Source organism: Falco naumanni, chromosome 7, assembly GCF_017639655.2.
Source record: "Falco naumanni isolate bFalNau1 chromosome 7, bFalNau1.pat, whole genome shotgun sequence".
NCBI lineage: Eukaryota > Metazoa > Chordata > Aves > Falconiformes > Falconidae > Falco > Falco naumanni.
In genome coordinates, this window is record NC_054060.1 from 56,055,766 (window position 1) to 56,076,006 (window position 20,241).

The window sequence follows — 20,241 nt, forward strand, 5'->3', positions numbered from 1 at the left end:
CGCTGGAAGTAACAGCCCCATGTATGGTTATACTAACCACCCCTATTAAGAGAGAAAGATGAGAAGGGACAGAATTGTGTTTGACAGTGCAAAAATGCTCACTCATGACTTTTATTTCCCTTCAAAACAGTTCATCAATGTAAAAATTTCACCCTTGCAATTCAGCCAAGGTCACCGAGACCCTCTGTGATGTGCTGAGCAAGACCAACTCGTAGAAGCCAACAGTGCTTGAGGCAGCTTTACTTTATGCATAAAACATGTAAAAAATTAATGTAAGTTACAGCTTCAGGAAGTGATAGTGGATGGTAGGAATAACTCCATTGCCTTTAAGCTGGCAGGACATGGAGCTTATTCAGATAAGTCCTGTTCTATTCTCTTTGTCCCTGCTTTCCTACATTCCCTACACGCTTTCCCACTTCTGTCCTCATGTAGGCCTCTTCCTGGAAACAGAAAGTTGTTGAAGACACTAAAAATTCTGAAGAAGAATTTAATTAATCTAATTTTAATTAAGAATAAGAAAACCTTTGAGATGCATACGGTGTAAGTAGCAGCAAAAACATAATATTCACTTTACACTAAAAGCAACAGAAGTTGGAACCCAGAAGAGAAACACATCTTGCAGATGGCAGCAATGGCACCCTAGAATTTCCCCTGAATATATTTATACTTTTCATATCCCCCTGTTCTATCTTGATAGTCTCAAGTTCTACATCTCCTTTCTCAGAGATAGTTTATATCCACTTTCAAGCAGCATGTAGGGACTACGGATTTTTTTTTTCAGTCTGATAGGAAGAACCTGTATGGCATCTCTTCTTTTCTACTGTTGCTTTTTTTACCTCCAGATGTTCAACTGCCTATGAGAGTACTCAAGGAAACATAGTTATGCTGTATTCCAATATTGAATCAGTTTAATTGAAAAAATAACATGATGTGTACAGTAAGGGAATTTTAAATTAACTCCCTAGCATATTCATGGTTAAATACAATGGATTTGTTTTCTAATAGGATATAACACACTGCTCCTAAATGATTCTTACTAAAAACAAGCAGTGAACTCCCTGAGTATTGCAGGCAGCCAAGCACACATCACAGGGTGGACCATGTAGGAGGGAGGACAGTGGGCTGCACTGTCACCCACTGCAGCCCCATCCCAGTCATTCTGCACTTTCAGCAACGGTGAAGTTCATACACTCGTGGACACATGCATTAGCAAGAACAACCCGATCTTATGCACTAACTTGTCATGCCTGATTGATGTTTAGTACTAGCTGGAGTTACATGGCAGTAAAACCTCTTCTGTGCTAAGCCCATCAATGCACATGTAGACACAGTGGAAGCTTATCGCAAAGCTCCTGGAGCTACTGCCACCGCATTCGTTGTTCTGCTTATACAGCACAGAATCAGGCCGATAAATACCTGGACAGGACAGATGTAAATTTGATGGATGAAGTACTGTTTTCTCTTAATAATCTGGATTGAAATGTTAAATTTTCCTCTGCATTTATCACATGCTTTTCTAGCGTGTGTTGGCAATAGGCTCCCTCATCTTTCTGAATGGCTGTAAACAGCTGTCAGGTTCACAGCATCGGGGGGGTACAAGGCTTAGTGCATCGTTATTATGGAAACCAAGTCTGCTACTTACTGTTTTTTAACCTTAAAGATTTAATCAAGGAGAAGGGTCTATTTCTCCTAGTTCAGGAGGTTCCTAAGCTACTGTACTGGAAGAAGTTTTATGAGGTGCTTCTCCTGTTCCTATGCTTTTCCCCCCAAACACGCTTGATTAGCCACTCAGAGAAATGTTGGTGTAGATAGCTCTTTGCTCTGTCTGAGCAGGGTTTTTTCTTATGGACTTCCCTTACTCTTAGTTACTGTAGGAGGCTTTGGGCCCGATTCTTTAAAACACTAACCAAGGGACAACCTCCCCCTAGTAATAACAGTGCAGTTAATGAGGCAATTAACGTGACTCTGCAGCTCTCAGCAGACGGTGATACTCATGCAGGCCTTAGTTCTTATGGAGAAGATCTGTTACAAGGAAATTTCATTTCTCCCTGCAGCAGCAATAAATAGTTTGGAAGTGCAGCAGGCAATTGGCTTTAAAAGTCAAGAGGAAAGCCCACCCAGGCTTCCCGCTGCCGGGCAGCTTTCAGTGGATGTGAAGCACATCACTTTAATGTAAGCACAGCCTGCAGGTTGCTAGGTGGCAAACGCCCATCAGCTGTGTTCTGGGGTTTGGTTGCAGCAGGCATGTGCTTTGGTGTATGACCCCTGATTGCTTTTGCTTCTACAAAGACATCTCAAGTGGTGTTCTTGGTTGGAACTTGAGCAAACTGTTTGGATAAGCTGCTCTTGTAGTAAGCTAGAGAAGTTACCTGGGCTGGTCTGGAGAAAATCTCTTAACTACTGTGTTACTCGTGGAAATAGAAATTCATGGACTGCATGGGGCTGCAGTTGGAGTATTCACCAGATCATGATAAGGCAAGGAAATATCTGTGTGGGGTAAATCAAAAAGGCTTCTTCATTTCTTACTTGGTTTAAAATGTATGTTTATGTGCTGAAAATGAACTTGCTTTGCTGTTGCTAATGTGCTCCTTCTGTCTTTGAATTAAGAAGTCCCATTGAAAGGGCTTGACTCAGAGCATATTGCTGTATCTTGTTGATGCCTTCAGCTCTGTTTTTTCTGAAATTTGTAGAAACAATAAACCAGGAATCAGGCTATGGCTTGTGATTTGCAATTCTAACAAAGCTTGGTGGGCACTGTTCACAACTTTTTTTCTGTGGCTGTGGTTATTTGGTGACTGCTTCCAGCTTATGATTTTTAATGGACGTTTTCAAGTATCCCAGTACCACTTTTCTTTCTAAAGAACAACTTGCACTCCTAGTATGATCAACAAATCCTTTTGTTTAAATAGAAATCTAGTACAATTTGTCACAAGACATAAGATCATATATCCTATTTGTATTAACAAGGCACTGCCTCTGTTTCTGGTGTACATTAAGTATAGTGCTTTAGAGATCAATGAGCTTTATATTTATGAAATTAGTAAATGTATATATTGTGTATGCTTGGTGCTTGGAGGTTACATGGAAGATATCTGCTCACCCATTTTGAAGATAGGAGGGAAATAAAATGATTGGAAATGATGGAAGACTTCCAGTAACTTGGCTTTGGAATGGACTTGATATTCTGGTTGGAGATTAAATATGTTCTCACTTCCAGGCCTGTGAGACTTTTTTTTTTTTTTTTTTTTTTTTTTTTTTGTGGCTTTCTATAATGCCAGTACTTAAATTAAAAATTATTCTTTGAGATCTAGTGAAAGCAAGCTTGTTGGTTTTGGCTACCAGAATCTGTAATAATGTCGCTCATTCCCATTAATGTCCTTCTTCACATTAAATCCTACACGGTGTTATTGATGCTGCAGTCCATTTTTGTTGAAAGCTTTTGAACAGAATTTTTCCAATAGATATGTTTACAGTCCCAAAGAATATTCAGATGCTCTGTTGTACTGTTGCATGCATTTAGTTTTCAGTTTCCAGTTGCATCCAAGTAAAACATCTACACATTTCTCTGGCACAAACATCTTGCAATTCCTGAGTAGTGTCTGGATGCATCTGTTGCCCTAGTTTATTTGGGTCTTTCATAAAGATAGCAAGACTGTGTTTTCTTCTGAAGTCCCACAGTTTGCTCGACTCTTTTTTTTTTTTTTTTCTGACTTTTTTTTTTCTTCTCCTTTCTTCATTCTGTGCAAAATAACCTTTGCAGGATGATTTTCTGCTAAAGATGACTGATCATCCACCTGTGCAATTGTCCAGATTGCCTGAGTATGGAAGTTTATTAGTTCCCATGGGTAGAAATTTTGTTTTGGATTCTACAGTGTGAAAGAACAGGTCCTACCTGGATGTTATATGGTTTTATTTGGTTTGGGTAACTTAAAGGCAAGGGAAATCCAAGATCTATTAGCGTGTCTGTAACCATGAAGTTTCCATAGCACGTGACTGTGGTCTGTCTGCCACATCCACGTGCTTGTCACAAAGCAACTGAACTTGCCATCCCCAGGTGAACTGGTCAAAGGTTGTTATAGTAAGGAGGAACTTGTTTTGCTTCAGTGTGCCTTTTTGGTTGTTAAAGTGCTCACATACTGCTTAATATTTTTCAAAGCACATGCTGAGCACTTATGGAAATGTGACCCTTTTACTCTCTCAAGTTAGGCAACTAAAACCTGAAGTATATCCTTCTGCGTTACTATTGAAAATCTGGCCATTCGTTTTCAATTGCTTTTGTGCTTCATTTCTAGGGCTAGTTATAGATGTGCTAAATATAGGCCAGTGCGAGAGATTCTGGAAAGTCTCTGACAGCAACTTAATGGGAGGTTTGAATGCTTGCATCTAAAAATTAGGCTGCTCAGTTAAGCTTCTCAGATAGGTGGATAGATAGATTGCTTCAGGCAGCCAAGTTTGAAAAGCTTGTCCTACTTCTCTGCTTTTGGAAACACCAGCATAAAAATGGCCTGCGTCAGGTAGCCAAACACATCGCTGCCTCAGAGCTGTACACTGCTCATTCTGTGAGCTGGTGGTGTGGTTGCTGCAAGGGTTTCACGTAAATATCTGGTGCAATTGATCTGGTGGTGTGAATGGGATAGACATTTTCTTAGACAGCGGTCAAGTGCCTTCCTTGATTATTGCTGCTGGTGGGAATAATTGTATTCAAAGGAGCAAATGCAGGAAGGTGGTCCTGCTTTTGCCACACTGACCGGTCGTATATGGGGAAGCATCTGCAATAGCTTTTCATTCCTCTCTTGCTTGCATTTAACTCTGAGATCATTGAGGGGTTTTGGCTTGTAAATCAACTGCTCTGGAGGCTGTTATTGCTACCTGACTTTCACTTAGTGGCATCAAAGTCTGGTGTAACACAACCTGGCCAGTTGCATTCCCTTACCAGAATCTTGTGTTGGTGCTTGTATAACTCCTGCTCCTACAGAGTAGGTACAGATACCTACTGTAGTGCATGGTGGCAGCCTCAAGTAGTAAACCACTGAAGCAGTATGTTTACGTGGGAAACAGTGTTACATGGAAAGGAAAGCTGTGCATAGCTGTGGCTAACTCCTCCTACCAGAAAGCTAGTAGGATTAATGACCAGACATCAGAGAGCTCTGTGACAGTCATAACTATAATTTTTATGATCGGAACTAAACTTACTGAAATTGCACTAAAATATTCTAATCTTACTTTGCTGCTGTGGTTTTTTTTTTACACGCAACAGTTACTATTTATCTTTTCTGGGCTATATGTTTGTCCTAAATGCATCTCGAAACAACAGTTTAAGAGACTTGGCCATAAAAATAACTATGGTTCTTCTTGTCTGAAAGAAAAAAAAAATACATAAATGAGGATGTTGCTGCATCACTATGCCTTTTTTTGTTACTCAAAAGTTTTTGGTGGGCTTGTTTTTATAATTACCTTGGTCTGAAAATCTGAGTTGTTTCTGAAATGGCATTTTGGGGAGAGTCAGGAGAAGTGATTAAAGCTTATCAGGTTTCTGTGGTAGCTTAAACTAAGTCAGCTGATAATTATAAAGTGAGATAAAAATTAAAGCCGTGAGAATGAAACCTTACATTGAGCAAGGCAACTCAGGGAAAAGCCCAATCCCCATCAAATACCGAGGAGGATTGCTCTACACCAAGGAAGGATTACACAAATTGCTCAGAACTTCTAGCAAAGCCATTTCTGTGGAAATAGAGTAACATCCTGCAAAGTTTACTGCCAGGTAACCCGGCAGCCAGCTAAATACACAGTTTTGGACACCTCTTCTGCCTGTTGTTTTAAGATCCCAGGCACAAGAAAGGAATAGGGAATGAATACTCATACATATTTTCTTTCTGCTGGCTTGCTTGCCTTGCTTACCCCAGGACACAGAATGTTATTTGTGGGAAGCTGGCGGTTCTTCATGCAGGAAGACCGTTAGGAGAAGGGGCACTAAGAGGACCACTGCGCTCACCATTGCTAACGTGGAGGATGCTTGTGCACTGCGCAGCCAGAGGTATTTCATGCATCTGTAGGGATGAGAAAGAGTTATACTGCTGAACTGCTGAACTCCTTGGGAGACAACTAGTTTGCAGAGATAAATTGCTGTTCTAAACTGTAGTAAGAATTCAGATCAGTAGACTTCTTTTTCACTGGTATGTGAACTCAGAGGGGCTTTCTTTATGCTTGGGTTTTTTTTAGTCAAAAAGGGGCAAAAAGAAATGGAAGAAACCCCCACAAAATAGGACTCTTCACAAACACAGAAAATGAGCACATACATATTCTACTTCTTTCCCTGTGCCCCCCCCCGCCTCCCTGTGCTGGGGTGTCCCCCCAGCGGCACGTGTTAAGGCATTCGCAAAGCTACGCTTTAGAGTCTTTCTGAACTCTATTGTACATTAGTCTCTGCACCCATAAATTGACTCTAGGGTCATCCAGGGGATAATTTAACTGTAAATACAGGGTTGCACTAATATGTCTGTTGGCCCTCACTCATCCATTTGAATTGGCAGAAGTCCAGCTGGAATAGAGGAGAGAAGCTGTTTAAAGGACCCATTCTTCATGATGTTACATTATCATATCTTGTGTTGTACTTCCCAAAGTAAAGCCTAGAATGGGATCGGTGTAATGGAGTAGACCTCTTTCAGTGGTGGGGAAGTGGATACTGGCTTTATATTAGGATGTAGTGTGTAGGGCAGAGTGTGGCCCAGGCTCTGGCCAAAGGAGATTACAGATGCAAAGAAAGTAGTAATTTTTATGAAGGCTGCTCAGTCACACATAACACTTACAGTCAAACTGTTGTGCCATTTTATTTTTATGAGTCATTTAAAGGAAACATATACTTATCTCCAGTTTAAAGATATGAAGGAGAAAGTAATTTGCTAACAACTGTTTTGGGTTATTTGCAGGGACAAGATAAGAAATAAAGAGTAATTGTATTTTGACCCATAAATAACTCCAGCTTTCAGATGTCTCTTGTACTTTCTGAATCTGTAAAGGAATTTCATTATGGGCAGAAGAATGATTATTTTTTGTAATCTGTCTGTAAAATGAATAGGACACCTACTTTATCAGTTTTCACAGCGAGGAAAAAAAAAAAAATTCAGAATGTTTGCCAGTGAAGTTATCTTGTGTGACAGAGCCTAACTCTGCAAAGACTCTAGTTTGATTGTTTTAGGGTTTTTAAACACACGTTTAGACAAAAGTGTGTATACTTGCTCATGTTTTTATTTAATTAAAGGGAAAAATTGTGTTCATGAAGGCTCAGGACTTGACTTTTTTTTTTTAATTCTAGATTCCAGTGGTTCAGGCATCTGTATAACAGGCTTGTCTGTGCTATACTGCAGAGAAACCTTCCTCTTTGACCTACTGGGTGTTTCTCTTCTGAGGGAGGAAAGGAATTCTTTCCATGTTAAAAGAGTTCAGTCTCCTCCTGTCACTGATTGCCTCTGTTGCTTAGTTGAGCCCAATTATATGCAATGGCTTTTCAAGAGTTCAGCTGTGAAGAAGGCATGTGTGCAAATGATATCAATAAAATAGCAGGATTTGCATACACAGGAGCAGCACACATGCTACTGCTTTGAAGATTTACTGTGTAAGGTACACTTACTGTTCCGTAGGACATCTGTTGACACTGCCACTTTTATACTCCTTCTGCTTAGTTCTCCTGGTTGCCATAGGCATAGGCGAAAGAAAATAGCAATGCTAACTGTTCATGCAGGAGTAATAACAGCCCTTAACAGAAGAAGAGTAATTACCTTTGGTTTCTCCCTGCTCTAAAACCTAATAAAATAGAGACTGGTGGCTACATAGTTGATGCATACAGAAGTCCTGTTGCTTTTACTAAAGCTGAGGCTAGTTACGTGAAACGTCCTTTGCTCACAAGCTGAATTTGCATCTTAATTTTGAAAAAAATCCATTACTGATGGGTAGATTTCCTGAGTACATTTGACAGCTTTCAAGCTAGCGGCATTTGGTAAGGCCTTTTAAAGTTACAGGAGATTTATAGCTAAAGAGATTACATAGCAGTGGGTTCAGATCCAATCCCTTTCCCCCAGCTCCTGCGCTGGGTAACAATGACAGGAGCTGTCTGTATACCAGAAGGAACAGTTTAAGAGGGGTGGCTGCTTTTGGCAATAGGAGCCCCCGTTAGCAGCCGGAAGCATTGGTGCTGAAAAGCAATCGCTGGTGTCAAGAACTTTCCTAGCTAAGCACTGCAGCTGGTGGCAATAAATAGCATTCTAATAAAGGAGGATGTTCAACTCATGACATAAGCGAATACTGTTTCAACCACAAAAAGTAATTTATGGCTCTGCATATGTCTGAAATGGATTTTTTCCAATACATTTTAAAATAAAAATGCTAAGATTTCAATGGAGGGAAAGATCTGCATTTTAAATCAAAATGAAATTGAAAGATCAATGAAAAGTGTACTGCTTTTTTAAGTACGCAATGATACATAACATCTTAAGGATGTGCACTGTCACAAAGCACAATTACCTTCATTCCTAAAAATGAAAGATGCTGTTTTCTGACTGTAAATGTTCTCTATATTGCATCAAGCCTAATAACTTCCCGTGTCCATGATAATCCCCCTCCAACATTTAGACAGAACCATCATCATCTTCTCTCATAAGAATGCCAATGATCAAGCAGAAAGTAGCAAATAACAATATGCTTGAATTGCATAAACATAATAATTCCCAATAAAAAATCGGCTCCAGCCTCAATGAAGAGCAAAAAAAGAGGATTGGGTAATGAAGTCATTAGGTTCATTAGACCTGTTAACATATCGAGTCCACTACAGTAAATAAGGTATTAGTTTATTTGAACATATGCTGCTGCTCTTTGTTCTACATTCTGTTTATGCCACGTGTGATTTCTCTTACATAATTATTGTGAAACATAGCACATGATACATACTGTGTCATCTCCCACTAGGATGAGCAGTGTGTGTGTGATACAGGGAGAAACTGTCCCTTGAGCTTGTTTCTGCTGGTTGGTTTAGGGTTTTGTTTGGCTGCATGGAAGAGAAGGTAGTTTTGTTTTTTGTTGACAGCCTGTGCTCAATGTAACTGAATGAATGGGTTGTCCTGGAAGGCATTTTATACAGGAGCTTGTTTTGAATCACGAGGGTTGAATGTGCAAGCGCACAAAATGAGTAACTGGTTAAGTGTTACTCAAGATCAAAATCCTTTGTACTGGCATGCAAAGCATAGTGTACGTATTTGCAGTTCCTTAAGGAAATATATCCTTTGTATTAGTCTTTTACATGTGTTTATTAATTTTCCAGTTTTGCTTTTGGAAGAAACAGGCTTGCCTGTTCAAGAGATGGCTGATGCCCATTTATCAGTGGTACAGCTCTGTGCTCAAGCTGCCTCTAATCCCTGCTCCCTCTCCCTCCCCCTGCAGATAGTTTTTGCTGTCATCTAGGAGTTAAAGAGCCAGATTCTCAGCTGGTGCACATCAGCACTGCTATCCTGAAATAAATAGGCATAACTTCACTGGAGTCACTGAAACCTAAGCTCAGACTCGTGGGTTTTTCTGTCCTTGAGTGCAGTGCTTTAAGGCTTATGATACACACTTCTGTGATACTTTGTTATGGTATAAACAAACACCATGCTTCTGATTCAAATTATAATCTCATTCACCCAGAAACCAATAGAGCTCTGCTTATTTATCCCAGCTGAGAAGATAGCCCAAAGGCTTTTCATGTTGTATGATTAAGTCATGGGCTGTGATTCCAATGCCCCCCCCTCCCCCAAACAAGGAGGCAACCCCACTACTGCTGGTGCAATTACTTAGATGTGAAACAGTTGTTCATAGAGTTTTGAATTCAAATCAGTGCCACTATCTTTATTCTGTAGTGAAGTGATGTGTCTGTTAAGGCTTTAGTTGGTTCTGAAAAAAAGCAAGAGTCTGAATTCAGCTATCGGTATGAAGAGTTGGGCAGAAATTTGAGGGTAATGAAAGGATGGAACACCTACCAAAAACGTTGAATTGAATATTTCCTGTAAACTGTGTGTGTAGCCACAACACTCTTTGATTCTCAGTCGCATTTAAACTTGGGATGGAATCCAGCTGCAAAGCCTGGATCTAGATCTGAATTTCCACTAGTTCAAGGTTGTTGTGATCAGTAGAGTTTATTTGGTTCCGTATCTAATTTAAATGCAGAACTTTTAAGGTAACTTCAATCAGATGTTCTTGGGATCCACTAGAATAATAGTGCAATAAAAGCTGAAATTAAACATATCTGGTATTGTGTAGGGATTTTATTAGTAGTCCAGTTTAAGGTTAAAATAGTGCTTTCATGCAGTCAGCCTACGTTAATAAAGCTGGGGAGTTTGCAAATGATTTAAAATCATGGCTTACACATTTTTCCAAAGCAAAAGAAGAGAAGCACAGAAAGTTCATCTGAATTCTTAAGGCACTGCATGTGGTGAACATTAGTTTTCCCCTTTTTTTTTTTTTTTGTTTGTTTTTTTTTGTTAAGGTTAGCTAATGCTTTCTTTTTCTTCACAAATACTGTACTGGTAACTGAAGATATTTTCCACATGTGTACAACATCAGGGATAGCAACATCAATGATACAAGGACCTTCTTTAGGTGTGGTGCGTAGTAGCAAGGAAACATAACCGTGTATGTATTCAGATCTCCATGGTGGCATGTTCTTCCAAAACTGCAAATCACTGCAGATGAAGGAACGTGGCCTGACAAGAATTGGGAACTGGAGAAAGAAAAGAATGCAGTATTTACTTAAAATCAAAACAAAACTTGAAACAAAGAACCCAGTTGTTGCTTCTAAGTCTAAACTGTGATATTTCATTCAATATGCTTGCCGTCATGGTCAAAATCAGCCATAGGAATGGGATAGCTGTCAACTGTCACAATTTTTGCCAACAAGAAATAAGAAAACCCAGTGTTCCCCTTATTCTCCTTTCTATCAGTTTTCCTCTGCTCAGCCAGGTTAGTGGTTAGCTGGGGAATGTCAGCAGTGATAATTCGGATAAAAACGGTCTCCTGTTTTTGGCTGGTGAGAAGGCGTTTGATGAGAAACTTCCAGGTAAAGGAGGGGAAAGCTGAGAGGTAAACCAGTGTCCCCAGGCTGCCTAGGGGACTGTGGGCTGCCAGTGGGGTGCTGCTCTTGGTAGTGCTGCAGTGCCCTGCCGGCTGCGGTGGGCTGGCCTCCCACTGCCCGGCGTGCAGCCAGCGGGCTGGGGACCCGAGGCTGCCTCCTGCCTGGAGGTGATCCTCAGTGCCCTGGCAAAGCACCTTCACTCAGGGTGGAGAAGTGGGGAAACAGAACAATTTGTCGAGTGATGACAGCCCACCTGTGAAAGCAGTCCAGGGCCCTTTAAATACTTCTAAAGTGAGCGGGGTGGCTGCAGCTTTTGCACGCTCTGTTTTTTGGGCAGGGGGTCAGCTTGGTGTGGGTGGCTGCTGAGGGAAGCTGGCAAGGTTCTGCTGCCTGGGCCACCTAACTGCAGTTTACCTGGGGTAAATGTTCTTAGTGAGCTGGCTGTGCTGTTCTGCTTTTATGAAAGGACATGCCTCTCAGAAGTCAGACTAGATGTGACCTCTGACCCAAGCAGGGGGGGTCTCCGGCAGTTTAAGAATGGGATAAATCTGCTCCCTAAATAAGCACAAGCTTGTGTCTTTCCCACCAGAGCTGAAGCACCTGGTACATAGGACTGCACCATTCCAAACTGATAATCACCTGTCATCTATTGCCTGTTTGATCATCAGGTTTTAAGACTTGAAGCCCATTGCTTTTTCCTCTTTACTCCCTTCTTCTGCCTCAAAACTTTGCAGGAGATGACCTACTGCTTTGCAACATAACAGCCTGTCACTTGTAGCCCTCAGCTCCTCCGATTTCCCCCATTCTGGTGATTTGCTATGGGTTTTTGTGGTGTTAGATCTGCTTATAGTTGTGTAAAAAAGCAAACGGGATATGCAGATTTTAGATCCTTTAAATAATCACATAATACCCACAGATGCAGTGATGACTTGAGTGGTCTCCTCTCCACTTTCCCCCATCAACTAAAAATTGCCAGCACTAAGAGACCCAAAATCAAAAAAAGAAAAGAGCCCCGAGAAGCACTCTGGCTACTATTGTTTTGGTTTTGTGCTCTTTCTTCAAGTTACCTCAAAGAAAAGGCACTGAGGTCTCTTAAATGTGTATATCAGGTGCTGGCAGCACTGAATCTTTGTGTATCTTGCTTAAGAGAAAAATGACAGCTGATGAATAAATCTTTCTAAAGAGGTCTTGAAACAGCCATATTTTTTTGAACACTTAGATAGTGAGGCTACATTTTGCTTAACTCTTTTGTAAGAAATTAAACTATTAATCACTTCTGTTACATAATTTTTTTGCCTCCTTCCCAATAGTTTTCATTTCTTGTTTGCATTTTAGTAACATGGAGTAAAGATCTCAAGCTTTTTGGGTAGAAGGCTGTATCTTTAAGAACCCAAACTTCAGAGGACTTGCCAAATCTTGCATCAAATATGAAACTCACAGAAAGAGCATTAAAAAAATATTTAAACCTAGCGATTAATTTCTTACCATCTGGAAGACCACAAACAGTGACAAAAGCATCTAAAAACTTCATATGCCATTAATAGGCTGACTGCTTCAATACAGAATATTAGGCTGCTCATAGGAACAGATTAATGTATAACCAGTCATGACTGGCCTTTCAAACATATCAGAATAGACAATCCTGTACATAATGGGGAATCTCTATATTATGATTGATGTCCAAGATTCATGATGTTATAAACTATTGGTTATGTTGTTTTGACAATGGAAGAATTAATGAATGAGATTTGCCTGCAGTGACGAACTATATCATAAAGAAACATTAATAAAGATAAAACATTTGGAAATTCTCTACGAAAAAATAACATTTTTGCTCTTTTCACAAGGAACAAAAGAAGCCAGAAACATGACAGATTTCATCAAGAGAGCTGTTCACAGATTAAAAGTAGGTCTGATTTTTGTTTTGCTGTGCTAGACTTCACTTCTCAAACCACAGAAGAGTGAGGCAAGTGTTTTCAAGCTTATATAGTGTGGTGGTTTCTTTTTTTTTTTTTTTGCTAATCCTGTTATATCATACAGGAATTGTTTGTGCCTGGGTGAGTTCTTCTGTTCAGCCTTCTGGTGTACTCATAAAATGCCACGTAGGATCCACTGTGATCTTAATTCTGTCTGTTAAACCAGCAAGGCCTACTCATGTAATGAGTTATGGCGATAATTCAGGGAATTGGGGGCGTTCGGCACCACAGAGAATTTGCAATCTCAGTGTATGGCAGCTCAAAAGGTTTAAAAACTGCAAAAAAATGCACAGAACAGTAGGAGCTGAGACTCAAGATCCTCTGAATACTGAAGGAAATGGGTTGCTCTATAAAAGGGTACTTCTGGTCCCAGTGGTGGTCATGGAGGGTGACTCAATGCAAACCATGGAACCCCCCATTTCCGAGTACCTAAATGCCTTACTTAGCTTAATTTTTGGGGTGCTTGGCACTTCCTGGGTGAACTTTCCCTATGAACTTAGGCTGTGCCAAATCACTAGATTATTTACCTCATGGTTTGAATGCAAACAAACAAACAAAAAAGTCTGGCAAGGCATGATAGAGAAATACTGGGTTTAAAGTTAACATCTCATAATGGGGGGGAACTTAGAAGTGTGTAATTGTATATATTAGCATCAACCAAAAAGGCATGGCAAGAAGATTGGGCTCTTGTTTTCATGTTTACTTCATCTTTAGCTGGTGCAAATTCCATACCGGTATTAAGGGTATTTTTTACCTATCTATCTTTCATCCTTTTTTTGGATGCTACCTTTCCTGCTAAGCTTCTCTAGAGTAAGGTATACAAACCAGTTTAGCTGGGCTGTGCCACTGAAGAAGCCTATAGAAAATGGTTGTCCCGTTTAGAGTTAGGGAAAGAGAGATGATTAGATTCCTTAAACTCTTTATTGAGTCTTTCCACTTAATTTTTGTAATGTAAAAATTATACACTGGTTACAGAAACATCTGTTTCATCTGAAACATTAGGTAGCTCAGCATGTGAAGAAAGGCTTCTCTGTACTGCCAGTGAGATGAAAAGTCAATCTATTTGTCTTCTCTTTTGTTAGATTTTGAGTCTCTGCTATTCTAATCTTAAAGGTTAGATTCAAAAGGAATTAATTTAGATGCATAAACTTGGAACGTCATTCTTGCAGATCCTGGTTCCAGCAGCTCATTTCCCAGGTGTCCAGGGCAAACTAGACCTCAGGTTTTGACCCCAGAATTCCCCACAAGCCTGAAGTTCTGCTCCCCGCACCCTGGAGCACTTTCACCTTGTCACCTTGTTCAGGCTTTTTTCCTGGGTAGCATCCAGAAGTTGGGGAAACTTCTCTATCGGGTTTCAACTGTATGTTAATCTAAAAGCAAACCTACATATGGTAAGTCAATCAATCTCTACTTAAAGTGGAATGATAGCAACTTTTTTCTTTACAGAACACATGGGAGGAGAGTGAGTTGCTGTCCCCCCTCTTATACAATTGCATTTTGCTAAGTGCATTAATATGTATTTAGTTTTCTCCTTCATATGAGATTTAGATTGACTGAAGAAATAACTGAAATAGTACTGTGATGCTCGTTCTTTTTCCCACTTTCTGGCCCATGAAACTTGAGTTCTTTCTGCATCAGAATGACTGTGACAGATGAGAGTGGAGACTGTCAATTGTGCCTACAAGTTTGGACACCCACTTGTGCCTTTCTGAGCCCAAGAAGGTGCTGTAACCACCTGCCTTTCCATGCAAGTGCACTGAGAGGGATTTATGTCTGGAAGACACAGAAGTACTTTGGAAGAGTTCTCTACATTTGTTTATTGGGAAAGCATTTGTAGGCACTTAAATTTAAGGCTTTGGTTTGTGAGTAGTTGGAGACGCTGCTATGTCTTAATGAAGACTCCTGCTTCAGGGGCACAAAGGAATTTGCATGCAGTTCTCCCCAGTGGGTTCCTGCTGCAGTAGTTGTGTTGACCTTCAGGTGGCTGCTCAGCCCAAAGGTGGTCCCCATTGCACCTTCTGGGCTGGATAGCCCCTTCAGTGATGGCACGGGGAGCTGAGGCCCCTAAATAAGCATTTCATATTTCTTTCCTTGGAACAGTTGAGATGCACAACATGGGATTGCAGTACCTGTGTGGTGCTGCTGTGAGCTCAGCAGCATTTCATACTACGGACTTCTTAGCTTTGCAGAGTTTGTAAAACCTGCTTTATGTTCCAGAATGCATCACTGACTAAAGCTCTTTCTCTTGTAGACCACTCCCAATGCTTTGTTAACAGTAAACATCCCACTGGGATTCTGCCTTTCTATCTACTACATCTCCTGCTAAAGAATAGTCTGTGTGTATCTATCTATCTGTCTATCTATAAGGTCAGCTTTATACCTGAACAAATTGGATATACAGCTGAGTTGCTTCTCCTTGACTGACAGCATCCATGTAACTGTGTCTATGCTCTTAACTAAAAATAAATAACAAATACATCTGCATTTCATTTCAAATTGAAGTTTTTTATAAAGCTGGACAGGGATTTTCAAGAGCATTTGGCAATTGCCTTAACTTAGATTCCTCTAAAAGAATTGGTAAGTGATGTCTAGAGGCAATGAGTTAAGCTATTGCTGACTGCATTAGAAAAATCCCACTCATGATTTCTCAATTCATTTTTTTTGGAAGATAAGACAACAAGCTATCTCTTGTAGGTTGTAGTATATGGATTGTCATGCAGTGCTCAGACGCTGTAGTCTGCCTTTCTAAATTAAGAGGTTAATATCCTCCCGTGAACACCACTGGTAGGGCTAAATTACTTCTAAGGGCTATGTATAAGAATTTTTAGAGATGAGATAAGCCTGACACATTTAAGTGGATAATTTCTGCTGCTAACAGTACTTGAATTTCACAGGACAACCAAAAATACAAATGTGTGCGCTGACTTATTTGCAAAGTCCTCTTCAGATTCAGTGTATCATAACCTCACTTGGCCTTGCCTTGGAGAAAATTTGCTGAGTACACAGTAAGAACAAAAGTACACTGCAAATATTTTAGTCTGTGCAGCATAAGATTGCCTTTGAAAGATATGTGGGAAACAAAACCAGCCAAACAAAAGAATCCAACCCCAAACAAATGTTAAATCAGAAAAGCAAAACACAGGAGTACAGAAGCACAGCTATACACAGGACTTAGAAACTGAGCTGCTGTCTATTGTGTTTTACTCTAGTGCAGTCGTTGGCAATAAACTTACTTTTAATGCCTTGGTTTAGCTGTGTCAGCGGTGTGGTGGGACAAGCTTGCACCTTACAAGTATTGTTACATTAGTTGTCTTGAAGAATATTCACCAACCCTTACGCGTTACTAGCAGAACAAATGTTAGTGTTCACTGGGACTTCTCAGCACGAGATTTATGTATCTGGAAGAATCGCAGTCTGTTATGAGGTCTGAGGCAGGTATCTAATTTGAGTTTTTAGTTGCTGCTCAAACAAGACTATTTTTAGAACTGCGCTGGGCTGCTTTTGTTTGCTGTGATCCCTTCCTGCCTTGCTACTATAGTCCGTCTGCTCCAGTAAACTTCAGAGTTAATACTTTCCCAAGTGTATAACATATTAAGATGTGCACCCCGCCAGTATTAATTCTGTTACTCACAATTCTAGCCGGTGAGCTGCCCAAGGCAGGCACCTTCACAAAGTTTCTAGCTTTGTACACATCTTCATGGCAGCAGTCACCTTCTCTTAGGCTACTCTGCATGACTAAATCATCCCCAAGTCTCAGATGAGGTAACTGGACGCTTCTTTCACACACAATGGTTTTGTACTTCAAGCTGTAACTTTTGATGGAAGTTTTTAGAAGATTGTGCCAGGTGGAACTGCTGTTGGGGCCAAAGCCTGTCTCCCTGCATTGACAACAGAGGTAGATAAAGTGGGGCATCATGCAGGAGCTGTGAAATATGCCAGTGATGTGTTTCTGATGGTACAGCCAGGAAAGCTTTCTGCATCCGTAGAGCTCCAGTTGCATGACTTAAGCTTTACTTCTGCAAGTAAAAGTGTTTAGCGTAAACCCACCGTACAAATCTCAGCTCGCTCTCCCTGATGAATCTGGAACCTGAGGATTATCTGTTCGGTGGTGTGTGTGGTTTTTTTTTTTTTTTTTTTTTCTTCTTCTTATTGGCATGCTTGCTGGGCTTTTTGTCTTGCCACCTGATTAGCTAGATACACCAGACCCTTTGAAGAGAAATTTCATCTTGCAGTTCAGAGGTTTATGAATTCATTCTGCCTGAACTATTTTTGTGACAAATCTGCTAATTTCACAAGGAGAAAAGTCATATCTAATAGACAGCTCACTACAGGTTCTGATAGTCCAATTCTCATCTTCCTATTTCACACATTATGCTAGCAGTCCTCCTGGCCACCTTTGGTATTAACTCTATCTTTGTATCTCCATTATATTCAGACTGTGCAATTCGATGACAGACTTTTGAATCTGGAGGCATCATGTGAACAGACTTTCTAATGAAATTTCCAGGCCTCTGACTGTGTCTGTCTTGGCCTCCTAGTGTTCCTGGCAATTTTTTTTTTCCTTCTTGAAGTACTTTAATTTTTCTCCTTCTTTCTTGCCTTTGCTGTAATTGGGGAAAATCAAGAGCATTCACCACCCACAACAAGTAACAGCAAAGCAAAAAAAAGTCCAAACCCCAAACACTTAAGCACACTTAAAATCCCTCAGTGGCACAGCTGACATTTAGGGCACAAGAGAAGGAAAGCATCGTTGTATTGCTGTTTCATTACAGCTGTATTCATCGGTAGGTTAAAGTGTTTGTCTTAACCTCCATCTTATAAACTCTAAGTGGCTGGTTCATTGTAAGGAAGGTTGAAATACGGAGACAGGTTGATCAAGTGCTTTACAAGAGACAGTTGCATTTCCCTTCATTCCTTGGCTCAGGTCAACCATACTTCAGCCTGTGGAGATGCATCTTGTTTAGTTTTCATACGTTTAGAAATATGGAAGAATGGCTGATCTGTGTCTCGCACAGCCCAGCATCAGCACTCATTCACCTATTTGAAAATCATTCAGCATTTTTGTGATCTGATGAGGTCTATATTTTGAGCTGGTTCAGTGACTCAAGACACATCTTTTAAAATATGAACAAAATAATGTTACAATGTGCTGTATATCAGCCAGTGAATGGTTTTGGAAGAAATCAGTTACATTCTGAAAGCTGTGGTGTTTAGTGTGGTGGTTTTTTTTTTTTTTCTTTTAAACTGAATTAAAACAGTACTTTATGACCCCTTTTCACTAAATGAACAATGGCACACAGGTAATTTTATCCATTCAAAGACCCCTCTTATTTCATGACAAACTTATGGACCTTCGGTGTGCTCATCTGCCACGCAGCATACTTTTGTGCCACTCAGATAGATCTAAAACTTGCCAATATGCTTGTGGTATCTATATCATGGTATTTTTGGCAGAGGCTATATGCAAACAAGAGAAATCTACCAGCTCAGTTTTCCTTCTCCAGGCATTGACTTTTATATTGCACCACCAGAGCTTTAATAATTGTAAATTGGCAAATACAGAAACATTTTTTAAGTTGCTGAAGAAGTGCTGGTTTACAGCACGGACAGGAGAAGACCTGGCTCCACAACTTGAGCAGATAAAGTAAATCAAGGGTGTTTCTGGTGAAGGTATTATCCCAGTCATGTGGGTGAATGGAATTTTCCAAAGTGAGAACAATGCAGAAAGATTAAACAAACTAGACAATGAAACAATTATTTAAAAATATCTTCATTTTTAGCACTTTGGCAAATGGAATACATCTAGCTAAGTATATGTGTCTCACAAGCTGCCTCTCAATCTGGACCTGTGGAGCTGAGAGAAAGCACTGCAGCGAGGAGGAGAGAGACAGGGGAGATCAGAGTACGACTGCAGACGATGGGAACACATTGCAAAACTGCCTTCAGACCCTAAGCCAGTGTGGTGAACATCTTGTTCTGCTAAGGTCAGTACTAATCCTATTGCTGATTCAATTCTGTAGAGCCAGATGCTGAACACAGCTAAAGAGATGAAACAGTCAGTTTGGTTCTTCTGTCACTGGACTGTCAGGGCCTGGATCTAAACCTGAGACTTAATCCCTGTGATGGGTCCTCTCCTTTGTTTTCTTCTGCTCCTGAGTCACATCAAATGTGCCTTGCCAAAGAATTCAGGAAAATACTTTTTGATATCTTTGAAGGAAGTATGGGGCCAAGAAATCAGAAAATGCTTTACTGTTTAGCTGCTAGTATTTATAAAACCAGGAAGCCATCACTTATGGGCTTGCCACACAAGGGCTAAATAGACAGAGGAAGTCGTGCTTTAACATTGTTAGTGGATCAGTGGGAAGCACAGCAATGCGTTTGACTGGCCAACATTTAAAAGAACAACTTGCGTACATTAGTTTTAAAGCGTCACTGCTGTAAACATGCTGGCTACTATGCCTCTAAGAACACTTGTTTTTTAAATCCTAGAGTAAAAACACACGGAAAGGGAATAGGGGAGATTTATCAGATTGAATCAGATGGCAGAAAGCAGTGAAAACTGTATAAAGGAAAGAATAATGGAAAATCTCATTAGTGAAATTGGAAACAAACAAAAAAGCAAGTATCATAGGTACAACCAGCAGAGTATACTGGGAGAACAAAATTGCTTTTGATTTCAAAGACAAAGCCTTTTACTGAATGCAATGCAGCAGAAGAAACCTTGTTCCCCTCTCTGGGTGGTAGGACCCCTGTGTACTGGCCCAGCAAGGTGGGGTTCCTTCACAGGGTCTTGCAAGCCAGGACTCGGCAAAGTACAGCTGCCATCTAAGTCTCTGGTGACAGTGAGGTTTCCATCTGTTGTCCTTCAGGAGGCTGCAGGTTGACTCTCTTCAGAAGCAGCTACAAGAACAACTTTGGCCAGGCTTGGCACGTGTGAGAGGAAGGCTTTTGTTTCTCTTCATAAAGCAAGCAGAGCTTTGGATTAGGTACGTGATTCTGAAAGAAGAATCAGACAGAAATAAACAGTGTATTAGGGAAGAATGTAGAAAAATAACAAACACTTTTTTTTTTCTTTTTTTAAGAATGGAATTATAACCAAAGTGTTGCTAACACAAGAAAAAAATATTGAGAAAAAAAGCCTATAGGGCAAGTGTGAAGCAGTTTAATTTC

The 20,241-nt window shown here is 40.3% G+C and overlaps 2 protein-coding genes across 3 annotated transcripts in view; one reads left to right on the plus strand and one right to left on the minus strand.

The window, feature by feature from the left end:
* Positions 1-18,917, plus strand: part of LOC121091979 — a 39,610-nt gene extending 20,693 nt beyond the window's left edge. The window contains exon 3 of the transcript XR_005829119.1: positions 18,852-18,917. The gene's annotated coding sequence lies outside the window, so the exon portion shown is untranslated. The remainder of the gene's footprint in view (positions 1-18,851) is intronic.
* CDIN1 (CDAN1 interacting nuclease 1) overlaps positions 18,584-20,241 on the minus strand; it is a 136,617-nt gene continuing 134,959 nt past the window's right edge. For both annotated transcript variants that reach the window (XR_005829118.1, XM_040602353.1), the window contains exon 12: positions 18,584-20,067. The gene's annotated coding sequence lies outside the window, so the exon portion shown is untranslated. The remainder of the gene's footprint in view (positions 20,068-20,241) is intronic.